We start from the raw sequence: 18,000 nt of genomic DNA, 5'->3' as shown, positions 1-18,000 counted from the left end.
CGCACCAAGTTCTGATCGTGGGGCTCAGGGTGAGGGGGGGCAGGGAGGACGGGGGGTCCATGGACTGGAATAAGTTTTGTTTGGGGTTTTTCAAACGCCTCTGCTGACACGTCGTATAAAAACCGATTACTGCAGTGCTAAGGAATGAACAGGAGGATGAGCAACAGACTGCAGAAATTGCTTGCGTTTTGGTTTATTGAAAAATTCTTATTGAACTCAAAAAGCAATACGAACTTGCAGTGGTCTTCTAATACCTAGTGACAGCTTTTTAATGTACTGGTTTGGAACTTTGAGATGAGATTGGATATGAAGGGCTGTTCCATTGTGGAATATTGCAGGAGTAAACTCTTGCATTTCAGCATGCCTGGCAGATCTGCAGCTTGATAAAGCCCTCAGGCTGTTTGGTTTAATCAGACTTTTGTAGACCCCACCTTCACTGGTCAAAGCACCGGCTGCCAATGTGTTTTCTGGTGTTGTCACTTCTTTCTGACGACTCACAGTCCTCTTGTTTATCTCCCTCAGGTCATGTACCAGCCTCCATTTCCCATCTTTTTTTCTTACTGGTCAAATGGGGGTGTTAAAAGGAGACATGCAAGGTTCAAGCAAGCCTTTTTCTAACAATCTCTCTATTTCTCTCTATTTCCTTCCCTCTTACTTCTAAATTGATACCCAATTCAATTATTAAATCCCGTCCCAAGAGATTATATTCAGCTTCTGGAACTAAAAGCAAATTTCCCACTCCTATTTTGGAGTTGGTTTTGATAATTACCCCCTTTATAACGGGAACACGAAATGGCTCCCCTTTTGCCCCAATTACTTGCATGGTGTCGGAGGATATTTTGCATCCCCTGGGCAAGGCTTGTATGGTAGATCGCTCTGCCCCGGCATCGACAAGAAATTCAATTTCTTGCTGCTGGGGACCCACTTTCCATTTGATCAAGGGCTCTGTTCCTTTTTGGGTCCCCAGCAAAAAGAGCCCCTGACACCCCTATTCCGCTTTAAACATTTTCTCATCCCCCATTTTCTTCCTACAGTTCCGCTTAATGTGCCCTTTCTTTCCACAGTAAAAACATTCTATCGGCTCACCCCATCCCATTGTAGTCTCGCTATTAAGGGGTCTTGTCTTAGGACTAGGCCCCTTATACTCTGCCCTTCGGTCTTTGGATTTCTAAGCTGTACCTTCTCTGACTGCTGCAACCATCATTCGTACAGTCCTCCGTTCTTTTCCATCCTCTCATTTTGATCTGAACTTTGCTTTGTTTCTCAGTCCCTTTGTTCTGTTCCCTGCCTTTCTTTTTGTCTCTCCATCCGTACATCCCCCTCCCTGTCTTTCTCTACCCCCTTCCTGCTTCTCCTCCTCCCCCCTCCCCATCCCTCTGTCCTGTCCATCAGCCCTGCTGTTTCTTCCTCCCTGTTTCTTCATGGCTCCTTGTCCCTTTTTGCCTTGATCTCTCCATCTCTCCTTCCTTTTCCCTGTGTGTTTCTTTCTCTCTGGGCTCCTCTGTCTTCTCTCTCGTCTCATTTGTCTCTCTCTAGTCCTCTGTCCTTCTCCCCAGCAGCTTCAACTGAATGACCAGGTGTCCGTGCACTCTGGTGTTTCCTCATCCCTGCCCTGGGGCAGATCTGTGTCTGTAGGGCTGGGGATCATTTAGGAGCTGGTCTCCTTGAGCAGACGGCAGAGCCGGGTGCACCTACAGCAGAGCTTGTTCTCAGCTGCTGCTTATGCAGCTTGTTGGAAGAGCGGCTGTGGGCCTTCTTTGGAAGGGAGGTTTCTTGTTCTGTGCTTCCTGCTCCTCGGGACCCTGCGCAGGAGCGGTGTTGGGGTCTGCAGGGACGGGTGGGACCTGCTGTGGTTCCTGGTGAATGTGAACTCAACTTGTCCTGATGGCCTCGAATGAAACCAGACTGACTGTAGATGGTTTTCTTGCCTGTTTCAGTTCCAAACTACATGTTTGGCACTGAAGAACGTGAGACTTTGTGCTGTTTTCCAGATGTCAGTGGCTGCGAATCAGCTGAGAACATCACTGCCCTAGGTACCAGGGCAGGTGGTCTGTGATCAGGGGTGTGGACTTGCATGGCGGTGCTTTTATGAACATTTTATGGTGTTGTCACTTCAAAGCCCTTCATTTTCCTAGAAATTTTAAGATGATATTTCTTATTTGGAGGTTCAGACTCTGGTTGGACTTGATGTTGAATGGTCAGTATAATGGGGTCCATGAAATAAGAATCTCGCTTCCTTATTGTTGTTTTCTAACAGTGTCTGAATTTGGTAAGCGAGAGCAAGCGTGGTTGACAGTGTCTGTTTTTTGAGAGTAACGTATTCCTGACTCTCCCTCTTTGTATGGTGAAGGTTTCTGCCTGCACTATGATTTTGCTGGGCTGTGAGGCTGTGTGGGAGCAGCAGAGGTAAGAAGTGGTGGCTTTAAAGGCATTGAAGCTGTGGTAAAAGTAGCAGGTAAAGCTCGTTTCTTCCTAGAGAGCTGCCTGACAGAAACAGTTACAAGGAAAGACCCTTGAAGTTGGCTTTTTTTTTCTAATTTAGTCTTAATATGGAGCTTTTGATAACGATTGATATATTGATTGATTGATTTCTGGGAAGCAAGAAGTGAGAGCCTGTGCACTCCCATAGGCAGCGCTGCCTCCCAAATAGGTGCCCTCTTCTCCACTCCTGTTCCTCCCATGCTCGTGTAGAACAAGGCCATGCAGTCGTGTGCAGATGTGGTGATTCCAATGTGACTATGAGGTCACAGCCCCACGGTGACGTGCTGTGCTGTGTCTCGGCAGCAGCAGCAGCAGCAGCAGCAGCAGCAGCAGCAGCAGCAGCAGCATCACGGTGCGAGCGTGGGGGCCATGGTCCTCACCCTCCTCCTCCTGCTGGTGTCCCTGCCAGCCCGGGAGGCCCAGGCTGCTCCAGCCGAGCGCAGGGAGCAGGTGGGCGGGCAGGGGCAGCACCCAGCCCCGAGCAGCTCAGCAGGGCAGCAGTGGGGCCAGGGCTGGGGCTGGGGCCGGGAGAGCAGCCGGGCTGGGCCGGGCAGGGCAAGCCAGGCAGCACCAGGGTGTGGGCAGGGGGCAGACGCCCCGCAGGGAGGGGAGAGGGGCTGCGGCTGCTTCAGGGGCAAGTTGTGGGCAAGCAGGGGCTGGGAGTGGTGGCACAGGGGCAGAAACCAGCACTGAGTCCCTGCGGGGCCCTCCCTGCCCCCCAGCCCCGTGCCACACGGCCCCATCCCAGGGCACGCTTTGAGCCTTTGGGCCTGTTTCAAATCAAAGCTGGGGTTGGTTTGGCCCTTTCGGCCAGTTTTGAGCTCAATTTGGGCACATTTGTGCCCTTTGGGGTCGTTTCTGCCTAGATCTGGGAGTTCTTTGGCTTTGCAGTCCAGTTTCTGCCCAAATCTGGGGGTGTTTGGGCCACTTTTGGCCATTTTTTACCCAAATCTGGGCATACTTTGACTTTTTGGCCCCATTTCACCCCAAATCTGGGGATGTTATACCCCTTTTTGGCCAGTTTTAATCCAAATCTAGTGGTGCTTTGTTTTTTCTGGCTCTTTTTACCTGATATACTCAGGTGCTTTTGCCCATTTTTTCCCCTACTGGAGGTGCTGTGTTCCCAAATATGGGATATTTTCACCTTTGCCAGCAGTTTTGCTCCCAAATGTGGACATTTTTGCCTCTTTTGGCCACTTTTTGCCCAAATACTCAGAATCTTTTGCCTGTATTGGCCAATTTAGCCCCCAAATATTTGGAATATTTAGTCATTTTTCCAGTTTTCTCCCTAAATAGGGCTATTTCTCTGCAATATAAAGGCATTGTTGTCCTAAATATGTTGTGCTGTGTTTTGTTTTGTTTTTTCTCTCTTCTTTATGTCCTCTTATACCCGAAATGCAGGAGCATTGCTCTGTGAGCCTGGAAACCTCTCTGATCTGTGATGACTCCGGGCCATGGCATTGGCAGAGCTGATGAAGCTTCTCAGCTGGATCCTGGTTATGAGCCTTGGGCTGTCCCAGGGGTAAGTTGTCACCGTCTGTCTGCTTGAGGGAATAAACACTCGCGTTTTAATAGGTTATTAATGTGTGATTGTACCCAGGATCATCTCAGAGGCTTTCCAAAAGCTTTTTGTGCCTTGGTGGTGTTACACAGGCAAGTAATGAATATTCATTTGCCTGCAAACCTGCTAGGTGTCAGCAAAAAGGTCACCCGTGTTCCATTTCTAGCTGTGGGAATGTCCACCTTTGTATGTGTCCTGTGTCATTACCTCACCCCCTCCCATCACTGCAGGTGACTGAGGAAGAAGGAGATCACAACATGCCATGGAAGCTCCTCACCCGTGGTTGACTCCCTGTTTGGTTCCTGCAGTCCATGGTGATCAAGCCTCTTGGTGTAATCCTGTTCCTGAGCCTGGGGCAATCCCAGGGGTAAGTGTTCAGTCTTCATTGGTCACTGGCCTTCTGCATTTGCTAATATTTGGTTTATTATTTGTTAACATTTTCCTGCAATAGTTGCGCCTTGCAGTAGCCAGCAGGCTCTTTGCTAGAAGAAACATGGATGATCATTTTTTGCCGTGGTGCTGCATGCTCCCACCTTAGTGTGGGTTTTCGTTTGTGTGTGTGAGAGGTGTCCTGGTCAGAAGGCCCTGAGAGGCCCCATGTTTGTCCATCTGGTCCTTGAGGGGTGTTGCATGTGGCCTGGACACAGTGGTTTGGAAGCTGCCAGGTCCCAGTCAATGGGTCTGCATAGAATGAGCGGGTTCTAGGACCCTGGGGCTTCCCCGGGAGGTTTTCAGGACCCTGGGCGTTCCCCGGGAGGGTTTTAGGACCCTAGGAGTTCCTGGAGAAGGTTTTAGGACCCTGGGGGTTCCACAGAGATTCATAGAGCCCTATAGGGAGCCATAGGGACCTGTAGGGGCCCATGGAGCCCCAAGGAGCCCCATGGAGCCCCATAGAGCCCCATAGAGACAATAGAAAGGGAGGATTAAAGCTCTTTGCCAACCGCTCCATCTCTGCGCTGCTCGCAGTGCCGGCTGCCGAGCCAGCGGCAGGTTGGGCTGAGTTTAGAGCTGGGTGAGCTCCAGGGAGTCCTTTCTCCTGACAGCTCCAGGCCTGGTCAGTGGCCACTGCAAGTGCTGGATAAATGTTGGCAGGATGCTCCTGCCGGGAAGGGAGAGAGGAGCTGCCACTGGGATGGGTTTGGATGCTGAGGACGCAGCGGTGGGTGACAGGGGTGGCCATTGCGGAGGGGCAGTGTGAGCTCTGGTGCTGCTGTCTCCAGGTTGGCTCACCAGACCCAGGCCACCATGCTGGTTCACCAGATCTTTGGCGGATCCCTGTGGTTCCGTGGTGAGCGCTGGCTGCCAGGTCCTGGGCCTGTGACTCTCAGGGCAGCGGTTTCCCTGAGAGCCTTGCAGTACAAATCTTTTGGGAAAACTGCTGAGTGTGTGTAACTTATCCAGAGGTGCAGCTGGTCAGTCTTGTGGTTCCTGTGTGTTGTGGTGTGTGTTGTCGTGATGAAAAAAGCTGTTGGCTGGGGGCCCCCAGCTCTTTGCCACCAGCTGAGGAACCCATGTTGGCAGTTATGTAGCAGCACTTGCTGTCCCAGCGCACAGTGGAATTGCACGCTGTGAATCCTGGTGCCGACATCCCAGAGCCCAAAGCTGGAGAGGGGGAACACGGCAGCTGCCTGTGCTGTGCTGGGCTGGTGTTGGGTGCAGGTGTTGTGCCAGGGTGTGCTTACTGCTCTTGCTTTTGCAGTGAAGTTCTCAGCGTGCAAGAGGATCTGGGAGAGCTCTGACCCTTTGCTGGAGCTGGTGCTGGAGATCAGGTAGTGGGGCAGGGTGTGGGTGGGGGAGCTCTGCTCTCACAGGGGATGTTCCTGCAGCTGCACCGTTACTGCTCTGGAGGCTGCTTAACTGCCAGTGTCAGGCAGGGTGCAGGCAAGAGGGAAGCAGCTTCTGTTGTTGTGCTGCCTCTATCTGGCAGAGCAGAGCCTGTTGCCTGAGCATGAGCCACGACTCCTCCATTGAGGCTCCATGGGACTGGGGACAGTACAGCCGTCCCTCATGGCATGCTGGCCAGTGCCTGGCTGGGGGCAGGCTCAGGGGTTTGGTGCAGTCCGTGGCCCTGTGCTCATGCTCTGTTTTATCTCTTGAGGCCAGTGTCTCTGATCAGGTGAAAAAAGCTGAGACCAACAGAGCCAGGTCTTCACCAACGACAGGCAAGGTGAGTCCTGAAGGCTGTTCTGGGCCAGAGCTGCAGGAGCTGCTGCTCCACTGCCTGCTCTGCGAGGGCAGGTGGGCTGCAGCTTGGCAGGGAGGCAGGCACTGCACCCGATGGACAGGGGTGAGGGAGGATGACTTGCAGGAAGGATCCTGCTCAGTTAAGGGTTGCTGTGTGAGCTTGGAGGGGATGGGATTGCAGTATCACCCTGTGTCCTTGGCACAGTGATTCAGCCTGGAGGCCCAAAAAGCTGCTCGCCCTCCTGCAGCTGCCTCCTGTGCCCAGGACAGTTCAGAGCTCCTGCAACACCAGCAGCACAAGTGGGGCCAAAGCAGAGCTGTCCTGGCAGAGCTCCTGGGAGAGCAAGCAGCCACCTACCTCAGCCAAGCTGCTGCTGGAGCCCATCCCCAGCCAGGAGCCCAGGGGCAGTGGGGAGAATGCTGAGACCCTGGAGAGGGACTCCTGCAGCAGCGGTGCTGCCAGCCCAGTGCACGGCACAGCGGGGATCTGCTCAAAGCGTCCGAGAAGGCCCAGGGTGGAACCAGCAGCTTCTGCACCTCTCAGGAAATGGTCTGTAGCATAGACCGCCCTACTGGCTCCAGCACCAAGCTACCTGCCCCCAGAGACTCCAAACCGGCAACATTGAAATCCTCCCTCTTGGCCAGTGCTGCTCTGGAGCTGAACATCACCATGTCTCCACCACCAGCCATGAAGCTGGTGCTTTCTGCCAAAAAGTGAGTCTGAGCTTCTGCCTGGAGTCTTCAATAGGTGCCTTGTGTCTTCAGAGCTGGAGATTGTGTTGGGGAGAGTGTAGACTGGATGCTGGGTGTCTTGCTAAGCTGGAGGCAGACAGAGAGAGCCCCTCAGCCCCAGGGCTGCAGCAGTTGCTCTGGTTTGGGGTACAGGGCCAGGTCCCCGCTGTTGTTCCCATCCCTGATTAAGGCTGGAGAAACGCCTCCTGTCTTCTTGCTCAGGACAGAGGGGCGGCTGTGCCAGTCCCTGGAGCGGGGTGGCCTCACCAATCTTCTCTGAGTGTCTTGTCCCCTGGGGCGATGGGAGCAGGTGAGTCCCCAGCTGGAGGCTGCAGAGTCTCCTCCTCCCCACACAGGGGCTGGGACCGGCCCTCTGGGCGCCGCTGTGCAACCCGGGCTCAGGACAGTGCGCTGGGGTTTCTGGTGTTTAAATTTCCTTCCTTCCTTTTTTCGTTTCTGCTCCTAACAGAAAACACTTCTGAGTTGTTGACCACCCCCACTTTCCTCTCCCCTCCTGTGTCTTTACCCTTCCTTTTTCCCTGGGCTCACCTTCTTATTTTCTTCTCTTGGCTCATGGAAACCTCTTTTCTTTAGATCACCAAGTTTGTTGTGTTGTTTTTCATGTCAATAACTGCAGCGCAGCATCCTGTGGAAGGCGAGCAGAAGTGACCATTGCACACCACCTCATTCACAATTTGCCAACCACACCTACCCCATGGACACCACCCACCCCAACTCCTTGGCCTTTTGGCAAGTTGAGGTAAGTGGTGCCAGTCGCTCCCAGGCTCCTGCAGGGCAGCAAGGCCGGTAGTCCAGGAGGCAACTGTCTAACATGGCAGGTGGCCCGCGGGAGTGATTTCAGCAGCCACCTGTCCTGTTCTCTTGGATTGGCTAAGATGGGAGCAGTTGGGTGCTGTGCTTGTGCACTGTGGAGTGTGGAGGAAGAGGGGGGCTCCTGCTCCTGACCTGGCCTTCAGATCATGTCGCCCTCTTTTCCTGTCCTGCAGGCTGTCCTCGTCTGCTCTCCATTGGCCAAATCCTGAAAAGCCGACCTTCAGCTTCATCCTCAGCTCAGCCCTTTGGCTCCCAGCCTCCCCGTGACCACCTGTTCCAGTGCCCACCCTTCGCACCACCTTCCTCCCTGCAGCAGCGAGAAGGAGCCCAGCCAGGTCTCCGCTGGTTCCTCCAAAAAGAGGCAGTGTAAGCAGCCCCGTGGAGCAGACAGCAGCCCCTGTGCTCTGGTTCTGAAGGACAAGGATCAAGTCTCCAGCCCTCAGGGAAGAAGAAGAAGAAGAATCTCGCAGGAGGGTTCAGTGTCCCCTGGGGGGAAGGAGGTGGCAGGCAAGGGTCCCAGCGGTGGCAGGGAGGCACCCAGCTGTCAGCACCGAAAGATCAGGCCCGTGGTGCAAGTGTGAGGCCCCAGGACCTGTCTGGGCACAGAGCCCATCTGCCCCCTCAAGAGGAAGAAAAGGAGGAGATGGAGGAGACAGAAGAGTGCTGCTCAGGGTTAGAATGAGGTTTAGCATTAGGGTTACAGACTGTGGGCAAGGGTTAGAATGAGGGCTTGGGTTTAGGTTTAGTGTTTAGGGTTTGAGGTAGTGATAGGGTTAAAGTTAGGTTGATGGGTTAGGGTTAGGATTAGAGTTACAGTTTGCTGTTAGGTGCTAGGGTTCGAGTTCGGGTAAGACGAGTGTTAGGGCTTAGTGAAGAGTATTATGGTAAGTAGTTAGGGTTAAGGGTAGGGACAGAGTTAAGGTTGAGTTTTGGTTAGAGGTAGATTTATGGTTTAGGTTTAGAGTTAGTGTTAGTGGTTAGGATTAGGGTAGGGTTAGGGATGAGGAATTGGCATTGTAGTTAGTGATAGGGCTTGGGGATAAGGGTCAGGATTAGAGTTACCAGTTAGGTATTAGGATTAGTGTTAGGTTGAGATAAAGTGTATGGTGAGGCTTAGATACGGGTTAGGGGTTTGGGTGTAGAGTTAGAGTTAGCATTAGGTAAGGTTTCAGGTTTGGTTTAGATTACAGGTAGGTTTAGAGGTTAGGGTTATAGTTAGGATTAGGGCTTGCGATTAGGGTTAGTGGTTAGTTTTTGAGTTTTAATTAGAGGTAGGGTTAGACTTAGCCTTAGGGAAAAGAATTAATTTTAGTTGTAGGGATAGGATTTGGGTTAGTGTTAAGGTGTAGGGGTTATTGTTAAATTAGGTATGAGGTTTAGAATGAGGCTTGCAAGCTAGGGTTGGGGTTAAGGTTTAGGAGTTAGGTTTAGAATAAGTGTTAGGGGTTTGTTTTTGTGGTTAGAGTTAGAAGTAGAGTTAAGGACAGGGTTATAGTAAGCAGTTAGGACTTAGGGTTCTGGTTATAGTTAGGCTTAGGGTTAGATTAGGGTTATTGTTAGGGTCTGGTGTTAGGGCTTTGGTCAGGGCTAGAGTTAGCATTAGGTTTCAGGTTTAGTCTTAGGGTTAGGATTTACAGTAAAGGTTAGAGTTAGGGTAAAAATTAGGGCTTAATTTAAGGGTTAAGTTAGGGTTAGATTGAGAGTTAGGGTTAGGATTAGGTTTAGGTTTAGCATTTAGATAAGGGTTAGATTTTAGATAAGGTTGAGAGTTAGTGTTAGATAAGGTTTTGGGTTAGGGGACAGAGTTAGGGTTAGAGTTTGGGATAGGCTTAGGGAGCATGGTTAGGGTTAGTGTTTGGGGTTAAGGTTTTGAGTGAGGGTTATGGGTCAGGTTTTGGGTTAGAGTTAGTCTTAGAGTTGGGATTAAACTTTGGGCAAGAGGTTAGAGTATAGCGTTAAGGGTTAGGAGTTTGTGTTTGGGTTATATGAGGTTTAGGTTAGGGTTACGTGGTAGGGTTAAGGTCTAGGGTTACATTTAGGGTAAAGGTAAGTGTTAGGAGTTACAGTTAGGGTTAGGCTTAGGAATTAGGGAGTGGGGTTAGATTTTGGGGTTAGGGATTTGAGCTAGGGTTAGGGGGAAGGGTTACATTTAGGGTTAGAAATAGGGTTAAACATAGGGCAAGGGGTCAGAGTTAGGGTTAGAATTACTGTGTTTGAGTTAGATGAGGTTTAGGATTAGGTGTATGTGTTAGAGTTAGGCTTTAGGGTTAAGTGTTATGGTTGGTGCTAGAGTTAGGAGCTAGGGATTGGTCAGAGAGGTAGGGTTTGAGGTTCGGGTATGTGTTTGCATTGGGGTTTGGGTTAGTTGTTCAAGTATTAGGGGTAGGATTTGATGAGTGTTGGAGTTGGAGAGTAGTGTCAGTGGAAGTGGTTAGGGTTAGGGGTTAGTTTTAGGAGGTAGGGCTAGGGTTAGGGTTCTGTTTAGAGTCAGGTTTAGGGTTAGAGTTAGGGGTAGGGTCAGGGTTTGATTAGGATTAGGGTTAGAATTAAGGTTAGGGCTTTTGGGTTTGGGTTAGGGGTGGAGTTTGGTTTTAGGCTGAGGCTTAGATTTGTGATTACAGTAAGAAGGCTAAGCATTAGGGTTAGAGTTGGAGTTAGAGGTAGGGGTTTGCATTAGCGTTTCCTTAGGGTGAAGAGAATTGGGTAGAATTTAGGCTTAGGGTTGAGGGAGTAGCATTAGTGACATAGTTAGGAGTAGCTTAGGTGTAGGAGTTGGGGCTTGGGGTAAGATTTAGGGGTTGGGGTTAGAGTAAGGGATAGGAAATATAATTAGGATTAGGGTAAGGGTTAGATTAAAGTTTAGGAGTTAGGCAGTAGTGTTAGAAAAGGTGGTTAGGGTTAGGTTTTAGAATTCTGTTGGAGATATGGGTTCGGGTTTCTGGTTAGGGAGTAATGTTATTGTAAATGGTTAAGACTAGCATAGGAGATTAGGTTTAGGGGTGAGGCTAGATTTAGGGTTAGAGTTAGGCTTAGGATTCTGTTTAGAGGTCAGGTTAGGGTTAGATTTCATGTTAGGGTTAGTGTTGGGTTAGGTTGGTTTAAGGGTTGTGTTTAAAGTTAGGTTAGTGATAGGGTTATGGTTAGGTTATGGTTAGGGTTTAGTTTTAGTGTTAGGACTAGGTTTCAAGTTAGGGTTAGAGTTAGTATTAGGGTTTAGGTTTACCATGAAGGTTATAGTTAGTGTTAGGCGTCAGCATTAGAGTTATCATAAGTGTTGGGTTTGTTAGGGAGCAGTGTTACGGTTAGTGGAACTGGTTAGGGTTAGGTAGGGTTAGTTTCAGGGTTTAGGGGTTATTGCTCGAGTAAGGGTGAGGTTTAGAATGATGGTTACTGGCTAGGGTTAGGGTTAAGGTTTAGAGCTGAGCTTTAGAGTCAGCTTTAGGGGGTTGGTGTTAGGCTTAGGTATTAGGGAGAAGAGTTAGGATAAGGAAGGATAAGATTATGGCTAGGATAAGTGGTTAGGACTTAGGTTTAGGGTTATAGTTCCTTTTAGGGTTAGATTAGAGTCAGTTATTGGGTAGCATTACCAGTCAGGGAGAAAGGTGAGAGTTAGGGTTTGATGTTAGCGTTAGATTTTGGGTTGGGGATATTGTTAGGTTAGGGTTTGGATTTCTGTTTATGTGATGTTAGTCTTAGGGTTAGAGTCAGGGGTTTGTCTTAAATTTTAGGATTAGATTTAGGATTAGTATTTAGGTTTACATTTAGGCTTAAGTTTTAGGATTTGGTTTTAGGTAATGGTTGGATTAGGGTTAGCGTTAGGATTCCGGAGTTGTTTTAGGGGTAGAGTTAAGTTTTGGGGTTAGATTTAGGGGTAGGGTTAGATTAAGGTTTAGATTTAGAATCAGGGTTAGGGCATTGAATTAGTTTTAGAGTTAGGGTTAGAGGTTGGTCTTAGATTTAGCCTTTGCTTTAGGATTACAGTAAGTGATTGGACTAACATTAGAGGTTTAGATTTAGGGATAGGTGTTAGAGGTAGTGTTAGGGTTATTATTAGGGTTTTATTAGGATTAGGTTTAGGGTTTAAGGGTAGGGCTGTGGTTAGTGGTAAAGGTTAGTATTAGGGTTAGTGTTAGAGGTAAGGATTAAGGTTAGGGGTTAGGGAATAATGTTGGGTTAGTGTTGCGGGTTGGGGATACGGAGTAGTGAAAGTGGTTGGGAGTAGGTTTAGGTACTAGGGTTAGATGTAGGGTTAGGGTTTGGATTGACATTTTGGGTTTGGTTAGTGTTCAGGTTAGAGTTAGGGTTGGTGGTTAGTGGTTAGTTTTAGATTTACAGTTAGGGTTAGGTTTAGGGTTAGGAGTTAGGGTTAGGGTTAGAATTGGGGTAAGGGCTTGGGGTTACAGTTAGATTAATTTTAGGTTAGTGTTAGGGTTGGTGGTAGGGGCTTATTTAGGGTAAGGGGTTAGGGAGTAGCGTTATTATAAGTGGTTAGGATTACTGTAAGGGGGTAGGGTTAGGGGTGGGGATAGGGTTAAGGTTAGAATGATGGGTTAGGGTTGCAGTTAGGGTTTGGGATTGGGGGTACAGTTAGGTTTCGGGACAGGGGTTTGGGGCTCAGATTAGATTCAGGGTTAGGGTTTAGGATAAGGATTAGGCTTTTGGTAAGTGTTGCGTTAGTGTTAGAGGTTGGGGATACGGAGTAGTGGGAGTGGTTAGGAGTAGGTTTAGGTACTAAGGTTAGATTTATGTTTAGGGTTTGGATTGACATTTTGGGTTTGGTTAGTGTTCAGATTAGAGTTAGGGTTAGTGGTTAGTTTTAGATTTACGGTTAGGGTTAGGTTTAGGGGCCAGGGAGTTGTGTCAGTGGAAGTGGTATAGGGCAGGGGTTAGTTTTAGGATTTAGGGTTTGAATTAGGGTTAAGTTTCAGATTAGATTTATGGTTAGGGTTAGATTAGAGTTAGGGGATGGTGTTTCCAGTTAGTATTATGGTTAGGGGTTTGGATGAGGTTTACAGTTAGGGTTAGATTAGTGTTAGGATATAGTTAGTGTTAGAGCTAATTATTAGGTTTCAGAGTTAGGGAATAGTGTTAGTGTAAGCAGTTAGGGTTAGGTTTTAATATTAGGGTTGAAGGGTAGGACTAGGGTTAGGGTTGGAGTTAAGCTTATGGGTAAGTATTAGAGTTAGATTAGGTTTAGAAGAGGGTTAGAATGTAGGGTTGAAGTTAGCGTTAGAGGTTAGCTTTATGTTTTGGGTTAGAGTTAGGATCACGTTTTAGCTTCAGATTTAGGTTAGAGTTAGGGATGGGGATAGCATTAGGGTTAGGGTTAGTGTTAGGCAGTAGTGATAGTGGAATGGTTAGAGTGAGATTTTAGATTTATACTGGAGATGGAGGTTGGGGTTGGCATTAAGGGTTGCAATTCTGGTTAGTGGTTAGGGGGTAGTGTTAGTGTAAGTCGTTAGGATTAGTGTAAGGGGTTAGGTTTAGTGGTTAGGGGTTGGGATAGCTTTAGGGTTAGGATAATGGGTTAGGGTTTGAATTTGGGTGAGTTTAGGGTTCGAGTCAGTCATGAGTTGCAGGATAGGATTTAGGGTTAGGGCTTGGTTTAGTTTAGTGTTTGGTTTAAGGCTGGTGTTAGTATGATGGGTTAGGGTTAGTTTTAGGGTTAGGCTAGGGTTATGGGTTAGGGTTAAAGGTTGCATTGGGGTAAGATTTCAGTGGTTCGAGTTAGGGTAAGGTAGAGTTAGGGTTAGTTTTAGTGTAAGTGGTTAAGGTTAGGGGTAGGGATAGGCTTAGGTTTAGGGTTAGGTTTAGGTTTAGGGTTATACTAGGGTTATTGTTTGGGTTGAGGGGGTTTGGTTTAGGTTAGATTTTGTGCAAGAGGTAGGGTTAGGGTGGTGTTTGGGTGAATGTTATGGTTAGGTGAATGATAGGTGTAGGGTAAGTTTTAGGTTTAGGGGTTAGGGTTATGGTTAGGGTAAGGGATGGATAAGTGTTAGGGTTATGGCTTAGGGAGTTTTGTTATTTGAATGGTCAGTTTTAGGTTTTAGATTTATATTGATGGGTTAGGGATAGGACACTGGGTTAGGGTTAGAGGTAGTGTTAGTGTTATTTTTGGGATAGGGGCTTAGGGTTATAGTTGGTCTTAGAATGATGGGTTAGGCTTTAGCATCAGATTAGAGCTAGGTTTAGGTTAGGCTTTAGGGTTAGACTTAGAGGTTGAGTTAATGGTTAGGGTTAGATATTGTGGTTGGGTTAGTGTTAATTTTAGTCTAAGTGCTTACGGTTGGTGGCTGGGTTCATGGGCTAGGGATATGAATGGGGCTAGGATTAGATTAGGGTTATGTTTAGGTTTAAGGTTTGGGTTAGAGGTGAATTTAGGAGTTAGGTGAGGGGTTCAGGTTAGAATTAGGGTTAGTGTTGGGTCTGTGTTAGTGTTAGGTTAGGTTAGTTACAGCTTACCATTAAGGTTAGGTTAGTGATAGAGTTAGTGTTAGGTTAGGGTTAGAGTTTAGTATTGGGGTTAGAATTTAGGGTTACTGTTAGAGTCAGCATTAGGGCTCAGTTTTAGATTTATGGTTAGAATTAGTGGTAGTGGTTAGGATTAAGGTTAGGGTAAGGGTTGGAATAGTGTTAGGTTTGGGGGTTAGGGTGTAGTGTTAGGGTCAGTTGAAGTGGTTAGGTTTAGAGGTTAGGTGTATGGGTTAGGGACAGGGATAGGGTTAGGGTTAAGTTTAGATTTAGATTTAGGTTTTTGATTAAAGTTAGAGGTAGGGTTAGGGTTTGAGTTTAGGCTTAGACTCAGGCTTTGATTTAGGATTAGAGTGAGGGTATGGGTTAAGCATTATGGTTAGATTTTTTTTAGGGATAGGTGTTAGGGGGTAGGCTTACAGTTAGGATTAGGTTTTGAATAGGCTAGAGTCTGGGGATGGGGATAGAGATTAGGTTAGGGTTAGAGTTATGGTTTAGAGGTTAGGATCAGGGTTGAGGTTTAGCAATGAATGTTCATATATGTGGTTATGGTTAGGGGTTAGTTTTATGGGTTAGGGGAAGGGTTAGTCATTAGGGAATGAGTTAGTATTATAGTTAAGGATAGGGTTAGGGTTAGCAGTTATGACTTAGGGTTAGGGTTTCCACTAGGGTTAGATGATGGTTAGGGTTAGAGTTGGCATTACTAGTTGGCGGAAGGGTTAGGGTCTGGTGTTACGGTTTTGGTTAGGGGTAGAGTTAGCGTTAGATGTTTAGGGTTAGACTTGGAGTTAGGTTTAGGAATTAGTTAAGGTTAGTGTTAGGGTACAAGTTAGGGCTTAGTTTAAGGGCTAAGTTAGATTTAAGAGTTAGGATTGCATTTAGAGTTAGGGTTAGCACTAGGGTTATCATTTAGATAAGGGTTAGTGTTGGATAAGATTTAGGGTTAGGTTTAGATTAGGGTTAGGGAATAGAGTTTGAGTCAGGGTCAGGATTAGAGTAGAGGTTAGGTTTAGGGGTAAAGGCCTATGGTTAGTGCTTGGGGTTAGGCATTTGAGATAGGGTTAGGGGTTAATTTTCAGGTTAGGGTTAGGCATACTGTTAGGATTAGGCTTTAGAGTTAGTGAATAGTGTTAGCGTAAGCAGTCAGGGTTAGGTTTTAATACTAGGTGTAAAGGGTAGGATTATGGTTAGGATTATGGGTAAGTATTAGAGTTAGATTAGGTTTAGAAGAGGGTTAGAATGTAGGGTTGGAGTTAGCGTTAGGGGTTAGTTTTATGTTTTGGGTTAGAGCTAGGATTACATTTTAGCTTTAGATTTAGTTAGAGTTAGGGGTGGGGTTAGCATTAGGGTTAGGGTTAGTGTTAGGCAGTAGCGATAGTGGAATTGTCAGAGTTAGGTTTTAGATTTCTATTAGAGATTGAGGGTGGTTTTGGCATTTAGGGTCAGAATTCTGGTTAGTGGTTAGGGGGTAGTGTTAGTGTAAGTCGTTAGGATTAGTGTAAGGGTTTAGCTTTAGGGGTTAGGGGTAGGGATAGCATTAGCGCTACGTTAATGGGTTAAGGTTTGAATTAGGGATATTTCAGGGTTAGAGTCAGTCATAAGAGTTACAGGTTAGGATTTCAGGTTAGGGCTTGGTTTAGTTTAGTGTTTGGTTTAGGGCTGGTGTTAGTATGATGGGTTAGGGTTAGTTTTAGGGTTAGGCTAGGGTTATGGTTTAGGTTTAGAGGTCACATTAGGGTGATATTTCAGGTAAGAGTTTGGGTAAGGCTAGGGTTAGGGTTGGTTTTAGGATTATGGGAGGTTTGGTTTAGGTTAGATTTTGGGCAAAAGGTAGGGTTAGGGTGGTGGTTGGGTTAATGTTAAGGTTAGTTTTAGGTGAATGATAGGTGTAGGGTAAGTTTGAAGTGCAGGGGTTAGGATTAGGGTTATGGTAAGGGATGGATAAGTGTTAGGTTAGGGCTTAGGCAGTGGTGTCAGTGGAAGTGGTTGGGGTTTAGCTCAGGGTCCCAGGGGGATTTGTGAGGTACCAAGGCCTGGATGAAGAGCTCCCTTCTGGGTCGCACACATCCCAAAAGATAGGGACACGTCTGTGACTGATCTGCCTGGCGCTGTCCCACCAGCAGTGGCAGATGCATCCTGGAGAGGAGTGGAGCTGCCAGGCGCTGTCAGAGGATCTCCCTGAGGTGCCACTGGCTGCCCACCCAGACTCACGCACTGTCCCTGGCTGGGACAGATGCACCAGCTACGATCTCTGGACACAGGACACAACAGTCCAACAGCAAAGACCATCTCTCCTGTCCTGACAGACTCTTATGACCCCTGGAGCCCAAAGCCATGGACCACATGAACTCCTTGGACATTTTAGAGGCGTGGCCTATAGACTGAGGAATGAGATCTGTGTGTATATCCAGAGATAGGAAAGTGCTGTTGATTAACTGGAATGTATTGGAGAGTGTGGGACCCGGGCACAACACAGATGGTACAGAAGAAGGGGGGGGGCACTGTCCTGGTTTCAGCTGGGAGAGAGTTAATTTTCTTCCTAGTAGCTGGTAGAGTGCAGTGTGTTGGATTTAATCTGAGAAGAATGTTGCTAGCACAGGGATGTTTTGGTTGTTGCTAAGCCATGTTTATCCCAAACCAAGGACTTTTCAGCAAGGAGGCTGGAGATGCACAAGAAGCTGGGAGGGGCACAGGCAGGACAGCTGGCCCAAGTGGCCAAAGGGATATTCCACACCATATGATGTCATGCTTGGTATGTCAACTAGAGAAAAGTTCTCTGGGGGAGCGCTGTTTGGGATCTGGCTGGGTGTCACTCAATGGGTTGTGAGCAATTGCATTGTGCGTGACTTGATTTATATCTCCTGTTATTATTATTACCATTTTTGCAATTACTGCTATTACTACTGCCATCATTATTATTAATACTATTGCTATAATTATTTTATTTATTATCATTATTATATTTATTGTAGCTATTGTTGCTATTGTAGCTATTGTTTCTATTGTTGCTGTTGTTGCTATTGTAGCTATTGTTGCTGTTGTTATTGTTTTGTCTTTCTGTCTCATTAAACTGTCTTCATTTTAACCCAAGATGTTTCTTTCTTTCCTGATTCCCTCTCCCATCCCACTGGGCTGGAGGGAGGAAGAGTGTGTGATGTTCAGCTGCCCGCTGGGTTACACAAAACAGTCCTGGTCAAAGGAGTGATCATGCAAGTGTCCCAGAGGAAGAGGTGAACCTGAGGAGGGCACAGGGTAACAAGGGCCCTTCAGCGCCAGGACAGGCTGTGAGGAGCCAGGATGCCAAAAGATGTCAGACTGGAGAATGTTTCAGGACACCATCTTGGTTCAGCCCTCCCCTGTCCTTTGTGCCGTGAGAGACACCCCATGGTCCTGCCCAGCCTTGTCCTGGGCTCCTGAGCCAGCTGGGAAGATGGAAAGGGCTCAGCAGCAGTGATCCTCCTCCAGCTGGGTCTGTTTCCCAGCCCAACCAGCGTGGCCAGAGCAGAGTCACCCATGGCCCCAGGGCACCACAGCCCCTCGCTCTGCAGAGCAGCATGGCCAGCTCAGGGCCCTGTGGGGAGCACAGGGAGGGAACCAGGACCAGCCGGCCAGGCCAGGCTGGACATCCTCACCTGGGGAAAGGGATGTCCCTGGAGAAGAGGAAGGCAGCATTTCTGTGCCTGCAGGGAGGAATCCAGGAGTAAGAGAAACCCCTTTCTGCAGACACTCATTGGGGT

The sequence above is a fragment of the Nesoenas mayeri genome (genome assembly GCF_963082525.1).
Source record: "Nesoenas mayeri genome assembly, chromosome: 21".
NCBI lineage: Eukaryota > Metazoa > Chordata > Aves > Columbiformes > Columbidae > Nesoenas > Nesoenas mayeri.
Note: the sequence above shows the minus strand (reverse complement) of the source record.